We start from the raw sequence: 18,542 nt of genomic DNA on the forward strand, positions 1-18,542 counted from the left end.
AGGCTCAAACCAAGCAACATTCCCCCCCGTGCCAGGCAGGAGCCGTGGCAGCGCCGGGGCTGTGCGAGCGGCGGTGCCTCCTCATTAGAAGCGTCTCCCGAAACGCGCTGGGTGTCACATCCCTTTAGCGGCAGGTGACAGGCGCTCTCTTCTGCAACGTTCCCCTTAACAGTCGCATTATTACTTTTACTCGAGCGCTTTGATTCAAGCCACGGGAGATGTCACAAATTAGTGTTTACAAAACTTAACACGAGGGGGCTGTCAGTACCTGCTCGGAGACACGGATTTAGATGGTGGAGACCCCACGGAGGGGGCAGCAGACTAATTACAGGAGGCAGGGTACAGAAGGATTCTAGGCCTAAGTGTCACCTCAAGCAGAAGTGAAATTAATGATGCTCAAACTGCAGCTCAGAGGCACACCAGACTGACCCCCCCTTCTGTTGTTTCTTTGTTCTTGTTTTGGTTTTTACACACAGTGCAAAAAGGAATTAAAAGAAGAGAGTGACAGAGTCCTGCTCAGCATGGTAACTGCTCCATCTGCTTACAGCAATGTGCATCCTGACCCTGCCCTTAACATGAACACACTTAAACCATCAGCATCTCTCTTCTAGCCTTACTCATAAACCAGCACTAGAGTTATGTGCCACAAGGGAACAGACTCCAAGAGGGCTTGAATAAATAAGGCCCTGATTCAAGGTGACTCAAGGAGCAGATACAAATTCTTCTATGATCCAAGAATTCAGTGATTGTCTCTGTTATTTGGGAGATTTTGTTTTCTAGCAGTTAGCTATCCAAGTGAAAAGATCTATTTTGCACTTGGGAAAGTCTGAAAAATACATGTAATTGCTCAGACTAATAAACAGTCAGGAGAAATGCAAATTGCAAGAGTGTGATATTCAAAATCCTTCAAGTAGAAGTACAGAAGACCTCAGAGTGCAGAGGAATAGAGAGTATCCCTTAGAAACACAGCTCTCCTAAGAGGCCCTTCAGCAAAGCAAGGTATTCCCATGTTCACTGTTAATGAACAAGAGCACGACACTAAATACACGTGAGCATCAATTCCCTATCAATGAGAATTTAGATACAAGTGCAGCTTCCTTTGTGAGATGAACACACCATCTCAAAGCCACCGAAGTGGCCGAAGGTCCCACCAGGCATCTCCTCTGCAGCCTTTCATCGTGATTCACTGCACCGCTCAGCGCAAATCACGAGCTACAAAATTGCATTATCAGTGCAGCTTTTTAATCAATTCAAGGTACTGATGTTTAAATATCTCCTGCACGGAAAAGCAATCGCTGTTGAGACCCAATTTTTTTTTAAAGAAATCATTATAACATTCTCATAATTGCTTATCTCTCAGAGGAAGATAACGCAGACACGGCTGCTATTAGAAAGGCCATTTTATACGTTTAGCTCAAACAGTCACATCTGAAATACAGCAGAGATTCTCTCTAATTCAGGAACCTATTTATTGCTGACTGCATTGTGTGACAGCACTGTGGCCTTAGTTACACTCACAGCAGAGGTATTTATACACTGCAGTTTGCCCAAGGACTTCTTCCTCTGCCGGGCCCCCCTTCAGCAAAACATTTCAAGAGATGCTCGAGATCACGCTCAAGTGATTTACTGAACATTTCTGCACTGGCTTTAGGGAGATGTTTCCCTCCAGATGATCCTCCCCTTATTTCAGCCAGTCAGCCACCTCTGCTCAGCGTGGGAGGGGGGTTCAAACCTCGGCATCGCCTCCACACTCACCCCTCGAGCCCCAGGCCCGCCTCTCTAATAGAAATCCTCAGGAAAGTATCTGTGTGGTAGATAAGGTCACAGAATGCTGCTGGGGTCAACAGCAATCTCTATCTATCTGGATTTTAAAGAGGAAATATGATCTTGCTCTGAAATTGAATCTCTCCCTTTTCCGCAGGTGGGTGAGCGCTTCCTCCTGCCTGTGCCATGGAATGCTGCTCCCAGCCCAGTACAGCCACACCCAGCTCCTCTGGGCTCCTCAAATACTAGTGGCCAGGACCAGGACAGCACCTGCAGATAAACACACCAACCCTTGTTATCAGTGGGATGTCAACACAGGGTTCCCTGAGAGCATCTCTCCCATGTTTCTACTCCCTCTTTTTCTGGTTGCCTGGCCCTGTCCTGCCCCTCAGCCCAGCAGGGAGAGGATGCTCTTCCAGGATGCTGCGCCCCTGCATCCAGCAGTATCCCCAGGGAGGGTCCCCAGGGAGCAGGCAATCCCATATCAGCACCCTTTGATGCAGCATCTGCTCTAGCAAATACCACGAGAGGCTCTGTGAGATTGCAATTCGCATTTCAACCAGTGATTAGAGACCCCAGGGGCCTTCCAGGAGCCAGGATTCCCCACCACTTCACGAGTAACTCATGGCCCTTAGTCTGATGTGACCTGAGATAGAGATCTCCAGCAGGACAGGCTCCTCAAGGCCTGGACCTTGCCCATGGCCAAACCCTTCCTCCCATCCTCTCCTGCAAGCAGGAACGGAGCTAAAACACAGTGCCCAAGCACCAGGTCTGGGAAGTCCCAAGACATGATGGACCATCAAGATTGTCCATCTTCCATATAGTACAGGCCACAGGGCTGCCAAAAATTAGTGCCAGTGGAAAACTAGAGACATTTCTTAGGAGAACACGCATCCTGACATTATGATTGCTAGTACTGGAGAATCCACTGGTGCTTGTGTTGTTCCAACAGTTAATTATCTTTACTTTTAAAAATGTACATCCTTTTTCCCCTGACAAAGCTATGCCAACAAATTAGTCAAGCTAATCAGTGCCCTGACTCACTACCTAACATCTAAGAACAGGAGAAAGAGATAAAATACACGGGTAATACAGGTTCTAGAAAATTACAGATAAAAATACTCTGGAAAGTAGGTTAAATTACCAGGAAGATAAAGCACATTAGAAAACAGGAGAGTACGAATCAATAATTTATGTCTCAGAACAATTACTCAGACATTTGCAAGAGCTTTCAAATGCCTGTCTCCCTCATCCCCTTCCAAATCTTGACCCTGACAATCATCACCAGCAATTTCCTCAGAACTGAAGTAATTCTTACAACCTCTTGCAATTTTGCTAGACAGGACCACGGCAAGTGAATGGAAAGAGAGAAAATATTGAAGGGGGGAAGAGGGGATCCGGGATCTCCCTTGATGGCACTTGTTGCCACCAACACAGCGATTTCCCACCACTTATAATTTAAATAAACTCCTAATGCAGTTCTACTGCTAAACACTGTGCTTAAGGACACAAAGGCTCCCTGACACTGTTAACACAGCTGGACTGCCAGCTCGGAAATGTCAGCTTTCTTCCCTACGCTGTGAAAGCTCCACTGTTAATTCTGACATCTGGTTTTTAGTGAGATGCATTTCTCGCAGAGCAAATGCACACTGACAAATCTGGGCCCCTCTGTGTATTTTGGTAAATTGCAATCCATTATGGATATATATCTTGCTATAATGAAATGTTAGCTTTGCCTTTGTAACACAAGCTGCCCGAGTATCTGGTGGGAACCTTTAATAACAATAATATTTTGCTGAGGATAACACAGCTACCTCATTTATGTATTCCTGGTACAGTCTCCTGGATGAGTTTTTTCCCCCCGATATATTAGCAGTTTAATAGCACACAGGTGAAAGCAACGAGGTGATATTGAGATAAAAAGCTGCCCTGGCAGCTCAGGGCCTCTCTGCAGAGGAAGCAGAACATCGACACGTCTGCAGCAGTTCCCAGTGGGACCCTGCTGACAGCAAACATCACGGATCAAGGCAGTCCTCAGACGATGCACAGCTCAATTACTGCTCACTGCTCACCCTGAGCGTGGTTTGAGGGCCTGGCCACGTATCCCAGGGACCTGGGGGCTGTGTGGGTGCACAGAGCGTGTCCTCTCCATGGGGAGAGTAAGCAAGGCTGGAGGAAAACATTCCCTGCACCTGCTTTCCAGCACTGCAAGGAAAAAGAGTCCTCGCTCTTTCAGATTATAAACTAATTTTTTTTCCCCTCCATTTAGCCCAAAAGGCTAAGTTAGCAGATCCTGATGCAAAGGATCACATCTGATCCAGAGGAGATTGGCTGAGCACACGGGGCATGCTTGAGGCAGGGATGCCAGGGAACCCCTGCACACCCCAGGCAGTGCTGGCAGTCCTGGGTGCTCCCTGGGCCTCAGGACTGTGCCCTCAAACTTCTGAGCACGTCTGCCCCAGCAGCTGATGTGCTGCTTGCAGCCACAGTAGGCAAAACCCTCTGGGCTGCATTTAGGCCTGACCTACACCGAGGTCCACTTGCATCTGTTGGCTCAGTTTGACTTGGCCCCAGACATGTATCCCAGTAAATCATCTCCTGCCAACAGGACAATCCTCCAAAGGACTTCATTTCCCAAGAATTGCTCTCTATTTTAAATTATATAAAATAAAAATACACTATGGCACATAGAAAGAGAACCTCAAGAAGTCATTAAAACTTTTGATGCTGTTTCTAATCAGGAAAAATGCAAGGGTAGCAGGGAGAAGGCAACTCAGCAGCATGGATACTACAATTCCCAGGGATTTATGAGCAGCCTTGGTATGGGGAGAGGGGAGTTTTCCCAAAGCTCTGCACACAGGCTGTATCCAGCAGCCACACAGAGCTTTACACAACAGGCTCAAAGCAAACAGAATCACAGGTTCCCATTTCTTCTAAATTGTTCACCATGTCTTGCTCTAGTACATAAAATTTGGAATACTATCCAACACTTACCAAGGCTCCAGATAGTTAAATCTAGAAGGAATTAGGACCTGGGTTTTTTCCATCTCAAATCAGTACCTCGTTCAGCTACTGGAACAGTCCTGATCCCAGTTAAAAAACAGTTTGCAACATCTGCCATTAGTGTCAAATTTAGTATTATTCTATTTGATTGTATTTTGTTTTAAGGGGCTCCTTCATATCTGGGAAGTGAAGCTCAGAGTGGAAAAGACTGAACTGACATCAGGGATCTGGATCAGGCCCCTGGTGAGCGGAAGAGAATTAATATTAATTCCTAACTTTCCTATTTGAGCGTGACGTGCCCCCAGGCTTGCTGCTTGTCTTAGCAGAATCACTATCTCCTGTTTAGGCATGACAATATTTGTCAAGTGTAATGCTCATTAGTCTGCTGTGTGGTCAGGCCAGCAGTGTATAAACACTGGGAGAGATCAGGTAGGGACTAAAGGTCTGTGCTTTGTGGTCAATTATAGCCATCAACATTAATGATGTCACCATGGAGAGCTGCACAGGGAGGAGAGAGAAGTGCTTTTCCAAGGTTAGTCTTGACAACATACCTTGGCTACAAGGAGCTGGTGATGAAAAATGCAGTGTGCACCTCCAGCCTCTGCCTAACCCTCTCAGTGATTTATTTCAAGAATAGTCTAGTGGCTGCTTTTTTTAAATACCTGAATAAAAGACAAGCTTTCTAACCTGAAGTGCATTCTCTTGTATTCTTCAGAATTCACACTGTTGATGATACTTAAACCTGATGTTTAATCAAAGAGAGAAAAAGCAGCACAGCAGCTGAAGGAAGTTTCCCATCTCTGCCTTTGTTTTTAACTCTACACTTCTCCCAAACCCTGGGATTTCCCAGCTAAGCTGACATTTTGACTATTTGCTTGGAGAAAGTTCTTCTCCCAGTTCCTATACAAACTGGGAAAAAACAATAGGGTTTATTCCACCCCTGTTCTTGATAAATCATACCTTTTTTTATTTATTTTTAATTATTATTAAAATGGGGCTGTAAATTTGCAAATCTCTTAGAAAGAGAAGGATAAAAATTGCATTTTAAGACTTACAAAACCAGAAAGACTTGGCAATAGTTAAAAATATTCATTAAAGGGGAAAAAAAAAAATCACTATTGCAAAACTAACAGTATGGACAATCATCTTCAACTGGCAACATCCCACTTGGTACCAAAGAAGGACCACTCATCAGCCCTCTGCTGCCAACCCAGAGCAGGGCAACACTGCAGTGAAAGCACCAGCAGTGAAAGCAGAAATAGCACAAGCTTTTGAAATCCTCCCCCAGTTCCCCAGAGCTACTGGAGCACTAGAAACACAAAGGAGCATGAGACAGCAATAGCAGGTCCTGAACCCCCAGAGAAATTTGGCACATGCAGAACCCTCTCGATGGAACCTCTGCACAGAGCACTAGGTAAGCATGGATACTGCAAACTAAAAAAAAAAAAATAAACCCAAAAATGTGTGGCCCAGCCCTTCCCCAAGCAGGAAATTACTTAGGCTCGATTTTAAGCAGGACTTAAACCCATGTGTTGAAGTTTAGGACAGGTTGAACGCCTTGCTGACGGAGGGGTGCTTTGATCAGAGTCATCATTTGTTTAACCTATGACCATTCATTTCAATCTAATTGGCATCCATCATCCTCACCAATGCAGGGTAACAGAGCACTAATATGGGGGTCCTGGCCATATTCCATTCATTTAATTGCATTTGTCAGCCTAAACAGGACCCTCCATGTAAGGTTATTTATCTACTTGTCCACGGAGCAGACTGCACAGCAAACCAGCATTCAATATTTGATGCATTCTCTAAAAAAGAAAACCACATTTTCTGTAAGTGAGGTGTAGCTCAGTCAGTAATTCAAACTCTCAGCATCCATGAAATCCTGCAATCCATTTATGCCTGCTTTGTAGAACTGACGTTTGCTTGGTGGTCTAAAGCCTTTTATTTTTCTCTTTTCCTTTCCAGCATGTGCTCTTGTACTTACCAGGGCACTTACAGTATTATTTAGGTTGCTGCCTGCGATATTTTCAAGCTACTAGAAGACAGTTTCTTAGACATTTTCATGATGTTTTGAAATGCTGATGAGGATTTAGCATTAAAATTAATGGCAGCCAGCCGTGGTCTTTCAGATGTGAAAGACTGTGCAGTATTTTCTGGGAAAAAAAGGGGGAGCAGTGGGGAGAAGAATGGAGATATAAATAGCCAGTCTTGCTTTTCTCTAGGCAGGATCCTTTTAATCATGTAAAATAGATTTTAAAGATTAAAGACTCTAGGCTCTGTTCTGCCTTTGCTCATGTCTCATATCACCAATTTTTTTGTATGTAATTTGAATGAAAAAGGACACACATGGTGTTTTCATTTGCATTACCCCAAACAGGAATTTCCCCTTGAAGAACACAAGCCCCTACCTCCTCTGCAGCAAGGAGAAAGCCACCACACCTGGGTGGAACACACAGCAAGAGAAAAAACCAATTCCAAATCATTGCCCTACTTCCAGGACCTGGAACCTCAGTTTTCTGAGATTCAGTTTATAGCTATGACTCTATAAGCTGAAAAGGAGACAGAAGAAATACTGGTCCAGCAGCTCTCTCTGTGTATGTATGAGCTGCAGCCTCAGACTTCATCCAGAACACTGGATGAAATACTGAGCATGGAAGCCCTGCACTGATTGAAATAGCACTGGGAAAACTGGCTGGACCAGGGGCCAACAGATCTCTCTCCTGGTCAGAAAGTTGGGGGGTACCAGGGGTGTTCTGCAAGACCTGCCAAAGGAGGAGGGCAGAGGGGAAAGGCCCAGCTCCACAGAACAGTAAATCAAAATTCTTCTGCAGGACAACATGGCCTGGCAGAAAGCCAGGGGAGATGCTGGAAGGAAAGAATAGGTGAAAGAACTGAAAATCTGGAGCAGAATAGACTGTCAAGAGAGTTGGAACCAAGAGGCTTCTTTCTTCTGCCACTGGCACAATAAACCCTGTTTTGCCACAACCAAGGCACACAACAGAGCAGGAGTTACATCTCAGCGCAGGTCAGTCTTCAATTGACTTTTCTAATGCCAGTTACAATCCATTCCTCTTATACACTGACTAGAGCATCCTTTCTCTGCCTTATACTCCTCAGACTTGCAGCTACAGTCCCACCTGGTTTCCAGTTGTGACTCTCCTGTAGCAGGAAGTCACTCATCTCCTCCAAGATTCTGAGGCCAACAAAAATCAATGTTGCAATGCACTGATTTTATTATTTATATCTAGTTGTACTTCCCAAATGAAGTACAGGACATCTGGGTAATTCTCCTTGATTACACTGATAAATATTCAGAGCATCCTATCTTTGTTCTGTGTGCTAAAATATCAGTGGCCTCATCAGCAAAGAGTACAGAGCCTTCCTTAAGGGACCACCAAAAGCCACCAGCTGTGAACAAGCATTCTTTCCACTAGATATTCTTTCACAATCATAAGCCAAAGAATAGAAAGGAAACAAAGGACACTGTTCATCAGATACAAACCAATAAATCCTCCTAATGACATTTGGAATTCACCTAAAATTCCTGGCCAAACTTGAGGCAGTTTTCTGGTGAGCCTTATCTCCGTGGGCTTGACAAGTAGAGTCCTGTATCCCACAGTTACTCTGCCATGCACGTGGCCTGTGGAAAGAGAGGTACCTAAGAGCAGAAAAGCCACATTTGAATTTAAGAAGCTGTCTTCATTCTAAGCAGTGCCTTCTTTTCGGGACAGTATGGTTAGAGTGAGAATAAATCATAGAATTTGTTGGATTAGATGTTGAGAGGTCATGTAGTCCAACCCCTCTGCAACGACCAGGGCCATCCTCAATGAGATCGGGCTGCTCAGAGACCCATCCAACCTGACATGGAATGTTTCCATGGATGGGGCATCCACTACCAATCTGGGCAACACGTTCCAGTGCTTTACCACACCCATTTTAACGAAGTTCTTTCTTACATCCAAAATAAATGCGTGTAACTACACTACAAGCAAATAAAACTACAATGAAAGGCTTTTCCTTGACAGCCCCGGAGATGAAAGTTCACAAAGCACACACGGCGTGGGAAGTGTCAGCCTAAACCTCCCACACGTGCCTCCTCCAGCGTAACCAGGGGATCAGGGCAGTGTGTTCCCAGTCTCCTGGCCTGCTGCTGCCTCTCTGCTGAAAATGGCCACCAGTGTTTTCAATTAATTCCAGGTGGTTTTGTACCACAGGCACTGATCCACGTGGAGCTGACCCAGACCGCTCCCCTGGCTGCACAGACAGAGCACACACTGCGCTCACTCCCAGCCTGCAGATCTCTTTCAAGGTCCTGACCCCGGTTTTTAAAGCCCTTAATAGGCAAGGGCCTAATGAACCTCCGAGGCTGCTCCTTATTCCACAGTCCAGAGCAACAGCCACGACTGCTCTGAGTGAGCTCAGGGTGAAGCCCTCCTCGCTTTCTGCGTCCCAGCCTCCTGCCACCAGAGCCTCAGCCCTGGCTTTTAACGAGAGTGACATCCTCAGACCCTCATCTGCAGTCCTGCCACAGCCTTCTTGGCTCCTGCTGCTGCAGCGTTCATTAAAACACAGCACAAGAGAAAGAAAAGCTGCATGTAAAAAATCCCACATTTCAGAAAAAAGACATTTCTTCGGGTCTTTGCAGAAAACCGTGGCCAGATCAAGTCCCCTAGAGCAAAGGAAGAGGGACACTTCTTGGATTACAGAGAAGTAGTTTTGGGAGGGAACTTGAGAGGTCAATGTCTCATCCCTGTTAGGCTACAGCAAGGGGAGCTCAAGTACCAGAGCCCTGACAGAGCTGCTCTGCAGTTTGTAGAACCAGTCCAATCCATGTCTGGGCAGCACAGCCAGAGTCCTCCCAGCACAACCCTTCCTGGCAAGTTTTGGGGGAGGCTGTGGCAGATGAAAGCAAAGGCAGCACTGTGTGTGTGGCATCTCCATGCTTGGTAAGAACCAACACTTCCTGCAGCCGAGAGAAAAAATTCCCCATTCCTGGTGTATTAATGCTCCCTCATTTGCTTATCAGGCTCTTCTCACTCTTCCACATGCCTCCTGTGCTTTTTCTGCTACACAACTATGAATAGAAATGTAGAATTACCCTGCACCTCGATGCTGATTTGAGAGCTTGTCTGTACCTCCATCCTGCTTGCCACACGCTATTTCATCCTTTAATATCAACTTTAAAATAGACGAGCGGCTGATGAGCTGAAACACATCCAGCTTGTTACTCCTACAGCACCAGCACTGCTCTCTCTCCCTGTAGCCTTCCCCTCCTTCATATCCATCTGCCCTTTGCCTGGCTCCACCACTTGCACTGTCCCTTCAGCATCAGAGCACAGCCTGAGCCATAGCAGGGTGCTCAGCTACACCTTCAGTGACCCACCACACCCAGCCTTTCTCCTGCCCAGCAACTCACCCTCTGTTCCTAACCTCTGAACTCCAGCTGGCCACACTGGGTCCTTTTGGACAGCATGTTCATCTGCTTTCACATCCTGCTCTGTTTTGTAAGCACAGGTTCCTTCAAAAGGATGAGCAGCAACTACTGCAGCCACACCTATACTGGAAATGCCTGTGCAATGATCTGTAGTTCATGCTCACAAAGAAAACAAGAGTTGTAAAGAAATAAGCATCCATGCATTTTGAACTTCGGTATCTGGTCCTCCTCTGCAGCAGGGAGCTGATTCTTTGAAGAACTGAGCTGCCAGAGCCCCTGAGGGATTTCAGTTTCTTCTCACACATGCAAATATAAATCAGAAGTTGCTCTATTGAAGCCAAGTGAATTACGCAGGTGTAACCTCAATGTGACAGAGAGGGCTCATGGACGTCAACAGAGACTGGAACAGGTGCCCTTTCATTTTTCACATGATGATTTTTCATTTTCAGCCACTTGGTTTTGCCACACCAGCACATACATAGCTGTGGTGCAATAGGATGGCTGATATTTAGGAGAAATCACACGCTTAGATCAATGCACACTGCAGGTATTCAGCTGGAACCAAATGTGTTGGAAGCAATGTAAACCCCAGGGGGCTTGTTCACTAATCAATAAACACGAGGAATGTATGCCACTGAGTTATTGCTGCAGTGTTAATTGCAGCTATACAGGGTTGGTTTTTTTTTTTCATTGCTAAAGAAACAGACATCTTCAAGAACTACAGCTTTTACAAAACAGACGCCGTATGAAAAATACATTTCTAGTCGCTTCTCTGATGTTTTCAACTTTAGGAAAACACAGAACCTCAATTAGAATCTCCCCGTGCTGCCTCACCAAGGAGAAAGGGAAGTTCAGAGTGCTTCCTTCCAATCCCCCTGGCTTATCACAAGTGACATTTAAGCAGTCACCTGGGGGAAAATCCCAATGGGAGCACTGACAAAGCTTACCATTTGAGAAAGGTCACACCTTCTCCTCTTGTTCTGAATAGATGGTGCTGACCTTAAAAACCTTCCAGTCCCAGTCCCCCTGCTCATAAGCATATGGAGGAGCCAGTTAGGGCAATTCTAGCCAGGAGGAGATGCAGGGCACCATTGCTCTGCAGAATTTTCTTATGTCTTGTCTTCCTCTTGATAAATTGCAGGGAAATCAACTCCTCTGCAAGCAGGTTCCCCCAGGTCCAGCAGCACGGGGTTCAGTGCAGGAGCACCACACAGGGCAAGGCTGCAGTGGGGAAGAGACACCTCTCTCCAAGGTGACTGTCCTGAAAACAGATGGCAAAAATGCAATGGCATTTCTGGTGTCCCTGGTGGACAGGGCAGTTGATGTAAGTGTGATGGAAAAAGGGGGATTCACAAAGACCAGCTTTAACCAAGGCACTTCAGAACAGGAATTGCCATTTAGCAGCTCTGATTCAGCCTCTGGAAGAGCCTATTGGACACAGACACTAAAATACCAGGCAGCTGAAGTCAGCTTGTGAGACCCCTCTCTTGTTTCATTGATTAAGACCCCTCCTCACTCATCATTTAAGTAGAGAAATAAAGGACAGGCAGATGGAGAAATAACATATTCACCCTGCAGAGAGAAACTAAACCTCTGGTAACACTTTGAGCACAAGGCCAGGCAATGCTCTCGCAGCAGAAGTCAAACCTGGATCCATGAGGTTCTAGCTCAGGACCTCAGTTGAACCTCCTGACATAATCCTCTTAGTCTGAACCTGTAAGTATTCAGTGCTGCACAAACTCTTCAACACTATGGGGGATTGTCATCCTAGCACCAGGTTGTCAAAGTAAAACTAGCACCATGCCAGGTAGCTGGATGGGAATACAGCTCCCTCCCCCTCATCAGTACCAGTCAGAGGCCAATCCTGCACAAGAGTTGACTTCCAACTGAGTCATCTCGTGGGATGAAACAGGACAGCCCACAGTGGTAATCCCAAATGCTGCAGTATGCTAGAAAATCAGTCCCCGACTGCTGCAGTCATGAAAATACAATAAACATGCCCTATGATTCCATTTTTAGTTGCTTTTCAATGCAGCACTGCAGTTTGTCAGGCTTTCTTGTCCCAGCTGGAACAGATGAATTGCTGATGCTTTTTAGGACCATTGGCGGATGAGCACAATAGAAACATTGCTCAGATATTGATGACTAATGCACACAGAACGCTTCCAAAAACTGTGTTGCCATCGCAGCTAAACAAAGTGCACTAAATTAACATTCACATGGAAGGAGAGGAGCTCATTTCCACATATTCAGCATTTAAATGAACCTGTGGCACCGCTGTGAAACTCAACTGAAATAAAAAACTGGCCACTGCTCTCTTGAAAGTTTCATAGACCTACCAAACCCTAACTCGGGTTTCAGGTTGGCAGCAAAGCCTGGAATCTCCCAAAGGGTTTGGGATTTCACTGGAGAAATTTCCAGCTGCTGCCAGGAGAGCTTCTCTTGGGTCACAGACCTACAGACCTCTAGATATCACCCTCACTTTAAATGATTGTTGCCTCGCTATAGAAGTGACATGTATTACTTGTAAGGCAGAGTCTGGCACATTGCAAAGCTCACAGAAGTCTTTTACCAGCTCAAATGGATTAGATCAGCTTCTTCATGGGAAACCTCCCAGACAGTTTTCCCTTCAGGACTGGAAGTAATCTCTTTGAGCATGGCACAAGCCAGGGCTACCCCGGAGGGGTAAAAAAATCCTTGCAATGGTTGAAAATGCCACCACTGTAAGAACTGAAAGCACAGAAAAAAGAACCTAATTTAGACTGAAAAAAAAAAAAAAAAAAGAAAAGAACCCAAACCAGCAATAACCAACACATCTAACAGCAAGACAACAGAGCTACAGGCAGACTAACAGAGCAAAAGGAAGAGCCCTCTGTCTGGAGTGGGATTAAGCAGATGACTCATGAAGGAGTTCTGTTGCCCTCATCTCTGACTAAACCTTATACTGAATCCCAGAGACAAAGTGATCTGACTCTGTGGAGAGTTCAAACAGTTGGAGGGAGCCAGCACTCCCAGCTCCAGCTCCCAGCTCTCAGAGTCATTTGAGCCCTCCTACACAGTGATCCATCCACTTGAAAAACTATAAGCCAAAAAAAAAAAAACCAAAAAAACCAAAAAAAGCTTTTTTCCTGCCCTGTGTGCTCTTAAACTTCCTATTATGACAACAGAACTGATGAATGCAAAAGCACAGACCATTTCAAGTCTCTGAGAGTCAGTTACTGTTTGTTTTCTGGCTGAGGTGTCTAAACATCTGCTGCTTCTTCAACTCTTCATGAGAATTGGTGTTTTAACACACCTAGAAATTGTTTTGAATACTTTTTTCTAACCCTCTATTCAGGTTATGGTTTGTTCTTCAGATACAAACAGACAAACAGAGCAGATTTCACTGTCTCTGGCCACGTATTTAATGGTATCAAACCTCATCCCCTTCAGAGCACATCTCTGTATGGATTTCAATCATCTTTGCACAGGTAGAACTCTTATTGACTCTCGGTGTGCTTTTTGCAATGCCATCAAACAATTAAGAACCCTGGATAGTGGCTCACATTTCACAGATAAATACCCATCACACTTCTTCAAATAGGAATATCACCTCTGTTCTCCTGCTTATTGCAACTGCCAGAAGCCAAACGAGGAGGATATATTTTAACAACTTAGCCTGACACTGAAAGCTCCCTTCCAACAGACTGAACCCATATTCATGAAACTAGGGGGGGCAGAGAGGGGAGAACAGGAAATGTTCTTGAAAACAGTAGAAGGTTTTCATACATCTCATGGATTTCTGTTTCATTAGATATGGAAGCACTGCCTTTAATGTAACTAACATGTGGCAACCACAGGGTAACCACAGAGAGTAAATCTGTCCTGCAGGAGGAAGCTGAAGTGCAGCAGGGTTTGCTTCAACTGCTAGGAAAGAATCAAAAAACCTTCTTAGCACTGGTCTCAACTGGGGGTGGAGGGGAGGAGAACTGAGAGTACACTAATAGTGACAGCTGAAAACAGAAATATCCCACCATTTGTGGGTGGGGGAATCAAACAGGTCCCAGCATCCTGTCAGTGCTCCTGCTTGTGCTCCAGATTTGCTCCTGTTAGAGGGAAAAAAAAATAAAAAAATCAAAGCAATAGATCTAAAAGGCTTGAGGCAGTCTTGAGATAAATATATTAAATAACAGCAGTTAATCATAGCATTTTCAGAGATGTACACATTTATGTGCAAAAGCCATGCAAGCCAGAAGAAATACACTGAGGCTGTGGCTCAAACTGCCCTGTTGTTGGGAGATCACAGTTGGTTACACTGCTTTCCTTCAATATTCCCATCAGGACTGCAGCTCCCTTGCTTTGCTCCCCAGACAGCCCAGCATTTAACAGATGTCCTAAGTAAATCATGATCATTTGGTTGGCTTTGGGAATAGGAGCTAGATGGAAAAATCACAGCCTAATAAACCGATCAGAAAAGTAGCAGCACATTACAGGCCATTTCAAAATAAATTAGGGTATCTTTTAAATCTCCACACAACAGTTTGTATTTGAAATCAGAAGACCGTATGTCATTGGCTCTCCCCTGAGAAATCTAAGTGACAGGGCTCTCTGAGGGGCAGTAATAGGATGTAAGTGAAGAAGTGGGTATTATTTTACCCGTGCTGTGATAATCTGAATGCATCACTGCCCAGCATCATAAACAGTGGAGTGAGAAGAACAAACAGCACTTTCCAAACCCTCACTGCATTTGGGGACGGCAGGAGGGGGTGGGAGACCAGGTCTCCAGTGAGAGGGAAAGCAAACACGTAAAACCAAAGCAGGAACAACACAGGATTATTTAAAGTCTAAAGAGGAAAACTACAAAAGCTTGCTTTATTCACCTCTCCAGGCAGGAAAAAAGGCAAGTCAGAGTAATGTCAAGAAATGACGTTGCAAGCAGGGAGTGCAGTTCTTAATAATCAGCAGTGTTTTAAAGATCTTCTTGAAGTTTTGCACTGAGACACTATAATTAAGGAAAGAAATCAAAGCTTACCAGTTACCATCTGTCTGGAGCAGGGAGGGAGCCAATGCTATAGGATCTCTTCCACAGAGTAATGCACACTGCAGAAGTATCAGGAAGGAAAAAAAAAAGTAAAAGAGCCATTGCAGACAACAACATCCACCCCGTGGGTCATGCTCTGTTTTCCTTCCCTTTTCCAGTCAGTCAGAAGGGTTTACTCCTTCTCTCCTGGGAGCAAGCCCTGGGCACAGCCCCCTCCCCACAGCTGGCCACCTCTGCCCAGCATCTCACCCCCCGCATGGGGAGAGGCTCCAGGCTTCATTTAAATTATATCAGGAAGGAAAACCAAGCCTTTAAAGTGCCTGTCACACAGACTGGGGTGAACAATGCATCCACCTGGGAGCAGGATTATTTAAAGGAAGACTCAGCTCAGTTCTGAGTTGTACATGAACTAATCAGGGCAAATAAATTATTTTTAAAGCACGAAGACAGAGAAAAGGATCATTATGTGTAATTATTTTTAAGAACTGTTTTAACATCCTTTTCAGCGTGAACCGTGCGAGTTAATGCTCCACAAAGTGAGGAACCCACAGAGGTTTCTCTGTCTGGAAAAGGATTCTTGCAGAGAGATTTGTTTCCCAGGAGATAGCTGTGTCTGGTTACCCACCTGCATCCTCCACAGCCCACCCAGAACTGTGCACACACCACCCAAACAGGGCAACAGCTCCCTCCTCCTCTTGGTGGTTTGGTGTGTTTGCCCACAGACAACTGGGATCGTGGAGCAGAAGAATCACCCAAGACAGCACAGACAGAGGATACATCTGTTACTTTGCACCAAATCTGGAAAACAAAAAAGTGGCAACGGATAATCCCATACAACAGGGTTTTTCATTTTTAGGTTACCCACCGTGACAACTGGCAGGGCTTTCACAAGAACTGCACCATGTGCAAACTCCTGCTTTTCCCTAGAAAACCCCTTCTCTTCTCCTCACTTTAAGTCACAGCACAGCGATCCAGTGTTGTGGGCTTGCATTTAGTCACCAGGTCATTCAATTTTAATTTCTTTCATCTGTCATTTCTCTTATGCCTTCTGCACCCAAGGCAGATAGCACTACATAGAAATCCTGTGTCAGAAGGACCCCAAGAAAAACCCAGGTACACAGGGGGATGTGTACCTGTACTGAACAAAACCCTTACAGACTGATCTGTGGATTGCTCCCAAATTACTAAGGGTGATTGGATCTGAGAAACATAATAGCTTTGTACACCAAGCCAGTCCTCCTTTGACTCCAGATGTAAAATTACCATTTTTCTGCTGAAAGGGTGATTTCATGCCATAACTTGCATGACTAAGGTTTTCAGAGAAGACTTTTGTTTAGATAAGGACAAAAGATGCCCTGAGGCTTGCATTGTAATGTTATATGGATATACAGATAGAGAAAGAAATTTTTTGTTGAGCTGAGGGTGTGGTGTGATTTTTATCTGCATGATTACTTACTGACAGACACTGGGAACAGCAAGATTCTTCCTGACCTTTTTTCACCCCTGCCTGGTTGCAAGATTCACAGCCAGTGCAGTTCCTGGGTACCTCGGGCAGCTCAAACTGCAGCTGATTTCTGTGTGTGCCCACCAGCATTCAACCAGACACTGTGCCATCTTGAAAACAGAGCTGTTCTCTGCTTGAAATCCAACCTGGGGAAAAAAAATATATAGTCTTGGAACGACAGTGGTCCCAAAGGAAAAGGATTAACAGAAGTTTCTTCTGCACTGGTATTTTTAACAGCACCTGGGATTTGCCCTCCACTTGGATTATTCAATGAGCTTGCACTTGCATTGCTTTTGACACATTTTGAACCTCCAGCTGGAACAACCTGCATTACAAAGGCCCTGCACAGCCCTGGGTTCAGCAGGGGTTGCTGGTCATCAGGGGAGCTGATGCTCTGCCCTGTTTATCACCTCTGTGGTGGGTGCAGTCCCTCCATCAGTGCATGGCAAACAGGAGTTTGTCACCAAGAGGTGCTGCAGGGATATGATGAGCTCTCCCAAGGTACCTCAGGAACTTTGCTGGAAGCTTCATTGTGTGTCTTGTGTGAGACCATTCACTATTCTCCTTGTTATTTTCTACTTGAGACAGTAGATTGCCTTAGTTCAGATTACTAGATAGCTGTAAAATTCTCTCTCGGCCTAAAAATTAATTCTCAGCAATTTATGAACTCAAGAGCAAAGCAAGAGACTGAATGGTTTTGGTTCAGTAACACCAAAACCAGACTCACTAAAAGGGTTGCTAATGGCAGTAACTACGAAGCCTTTTCAACAAATTCCAGAACTGAGAAGTTGTTCCAGTTTTCCAGATGGGAAAAGACAACCAAAGTGACTGACTTTTGAGGAATGACACAGAACCTTCAGCTGCTGGCTGAGGGAATCTGCAATAAGACAAAGGAGAAAGACCACAGCATAAAGACCCAGGTCTGGTTGCCCTTCTGTGACCCACCCTGGGCAGGGCTGGAGCTGCCCCTGCCCTGCAGAGCTCTGCAAACACGGGCAGGCAGCAAGTGGCTGCTCTCCAAGTTTGCAGCTAAACACGTTTCCCTGCTCCCTGGCTTCTAATTGATCTCCCAAATCAGCAGCCTTGAGCTCGTCTTTAAACACGAGCATAATCTCAGGCTCAGCCAACTGATCCTGCAGCAGGAACACAAAGCCAGGCAGGATCCAGCTCCAGCAGGGAGCCAGAGCCACAGACAAGGCATGGAAGTGGCGTGGTGTTCCACAGTACTGACTGTTGGGTTTTGTTACATAGGATTTCATGGAATGCTTTGTTTTGTCCATCTCTCTAAGTTTCAAAAGTATAATTCAAGCTTTCCTCTAGGCAGAAAAATATCAGTGAGCGCACGTAAGTTCAACAACTGTAACTTAAGTCACATAATCCAACAGTGCCATCACAGCAAACCCCTGATAGCTGGCCAAAAGCAGTACCCTATTAATTCAGGTCAGTGGGGTAAGGTAGTAGAAAAAGAAATATGAAAATATTGTAGAAAGTAAGAGTGCTTCTAAAATGTGCTCTAACTCTGGAAACTTCAAAATATTAAAGAAATATTTTTTTCCATCCAGTTTCATTGATAACAGCATTGGAAAAATCCCCTTTCAGCAAAAGTTGACAGTTTGAAAAGCTTCAAGATTTTCTTTCCTCCTACTTTTGCTTCTAAAGTGTCCATGATACAGCACAGTGTCACAGTGGCACTGTGTTAAGGGGATTGAATCCTCTGTTACTTTAAGCCTGAAGATTCTTCACACTTTCAGCCTTATCCTCATTCAGCTGTGGGAAGGGAAATAATCTGTCTTGGATTTTACTCCACATTTCAA

At 45.1% G+C, this 18,542-nt stretch overlaps 1 long non-coding RNA gene across 1 annotated transcript; it reads right to left on the reverse strand.

The window, feature by feature from the left end:
* Positions 1 to 14,016: 14,016 nt before the first annotated feature.
* Positions 14,017 to 15,889, reverse strand: LOC127461362 (uncharacterized). Its single transcript, XR_007900048.1, has 3 exons — positions 15,850 to 15,889; positions 15,216 to 15,283; positions 14,017 to 14,289 (listed from the first exon to the last, which is right to left on the reverse strand). It is a non-coding gene; the product is annotated as an uncharacterized LOC127461362 (long non-coding RNA).
* Positions 15,890 to 18,542: the final 2,653 nt, after the last annotated feature.

The sequence above is a fragment of the Manacus candei genome, unplaced genomic scaffold (genome assembly GCF_025592945.1).
Source record: "Manacus candei isolate 608988 ecotype Guabito, Panama unplaced genomic scaffold, ASM2559294v1 h1tg000103l, whole genome shotgun sequence".
NCBI lineage: Eukaryota > Metazoa > Chordata > Aves > Passeriformes > Pipridae > Manacus > Manacus candei.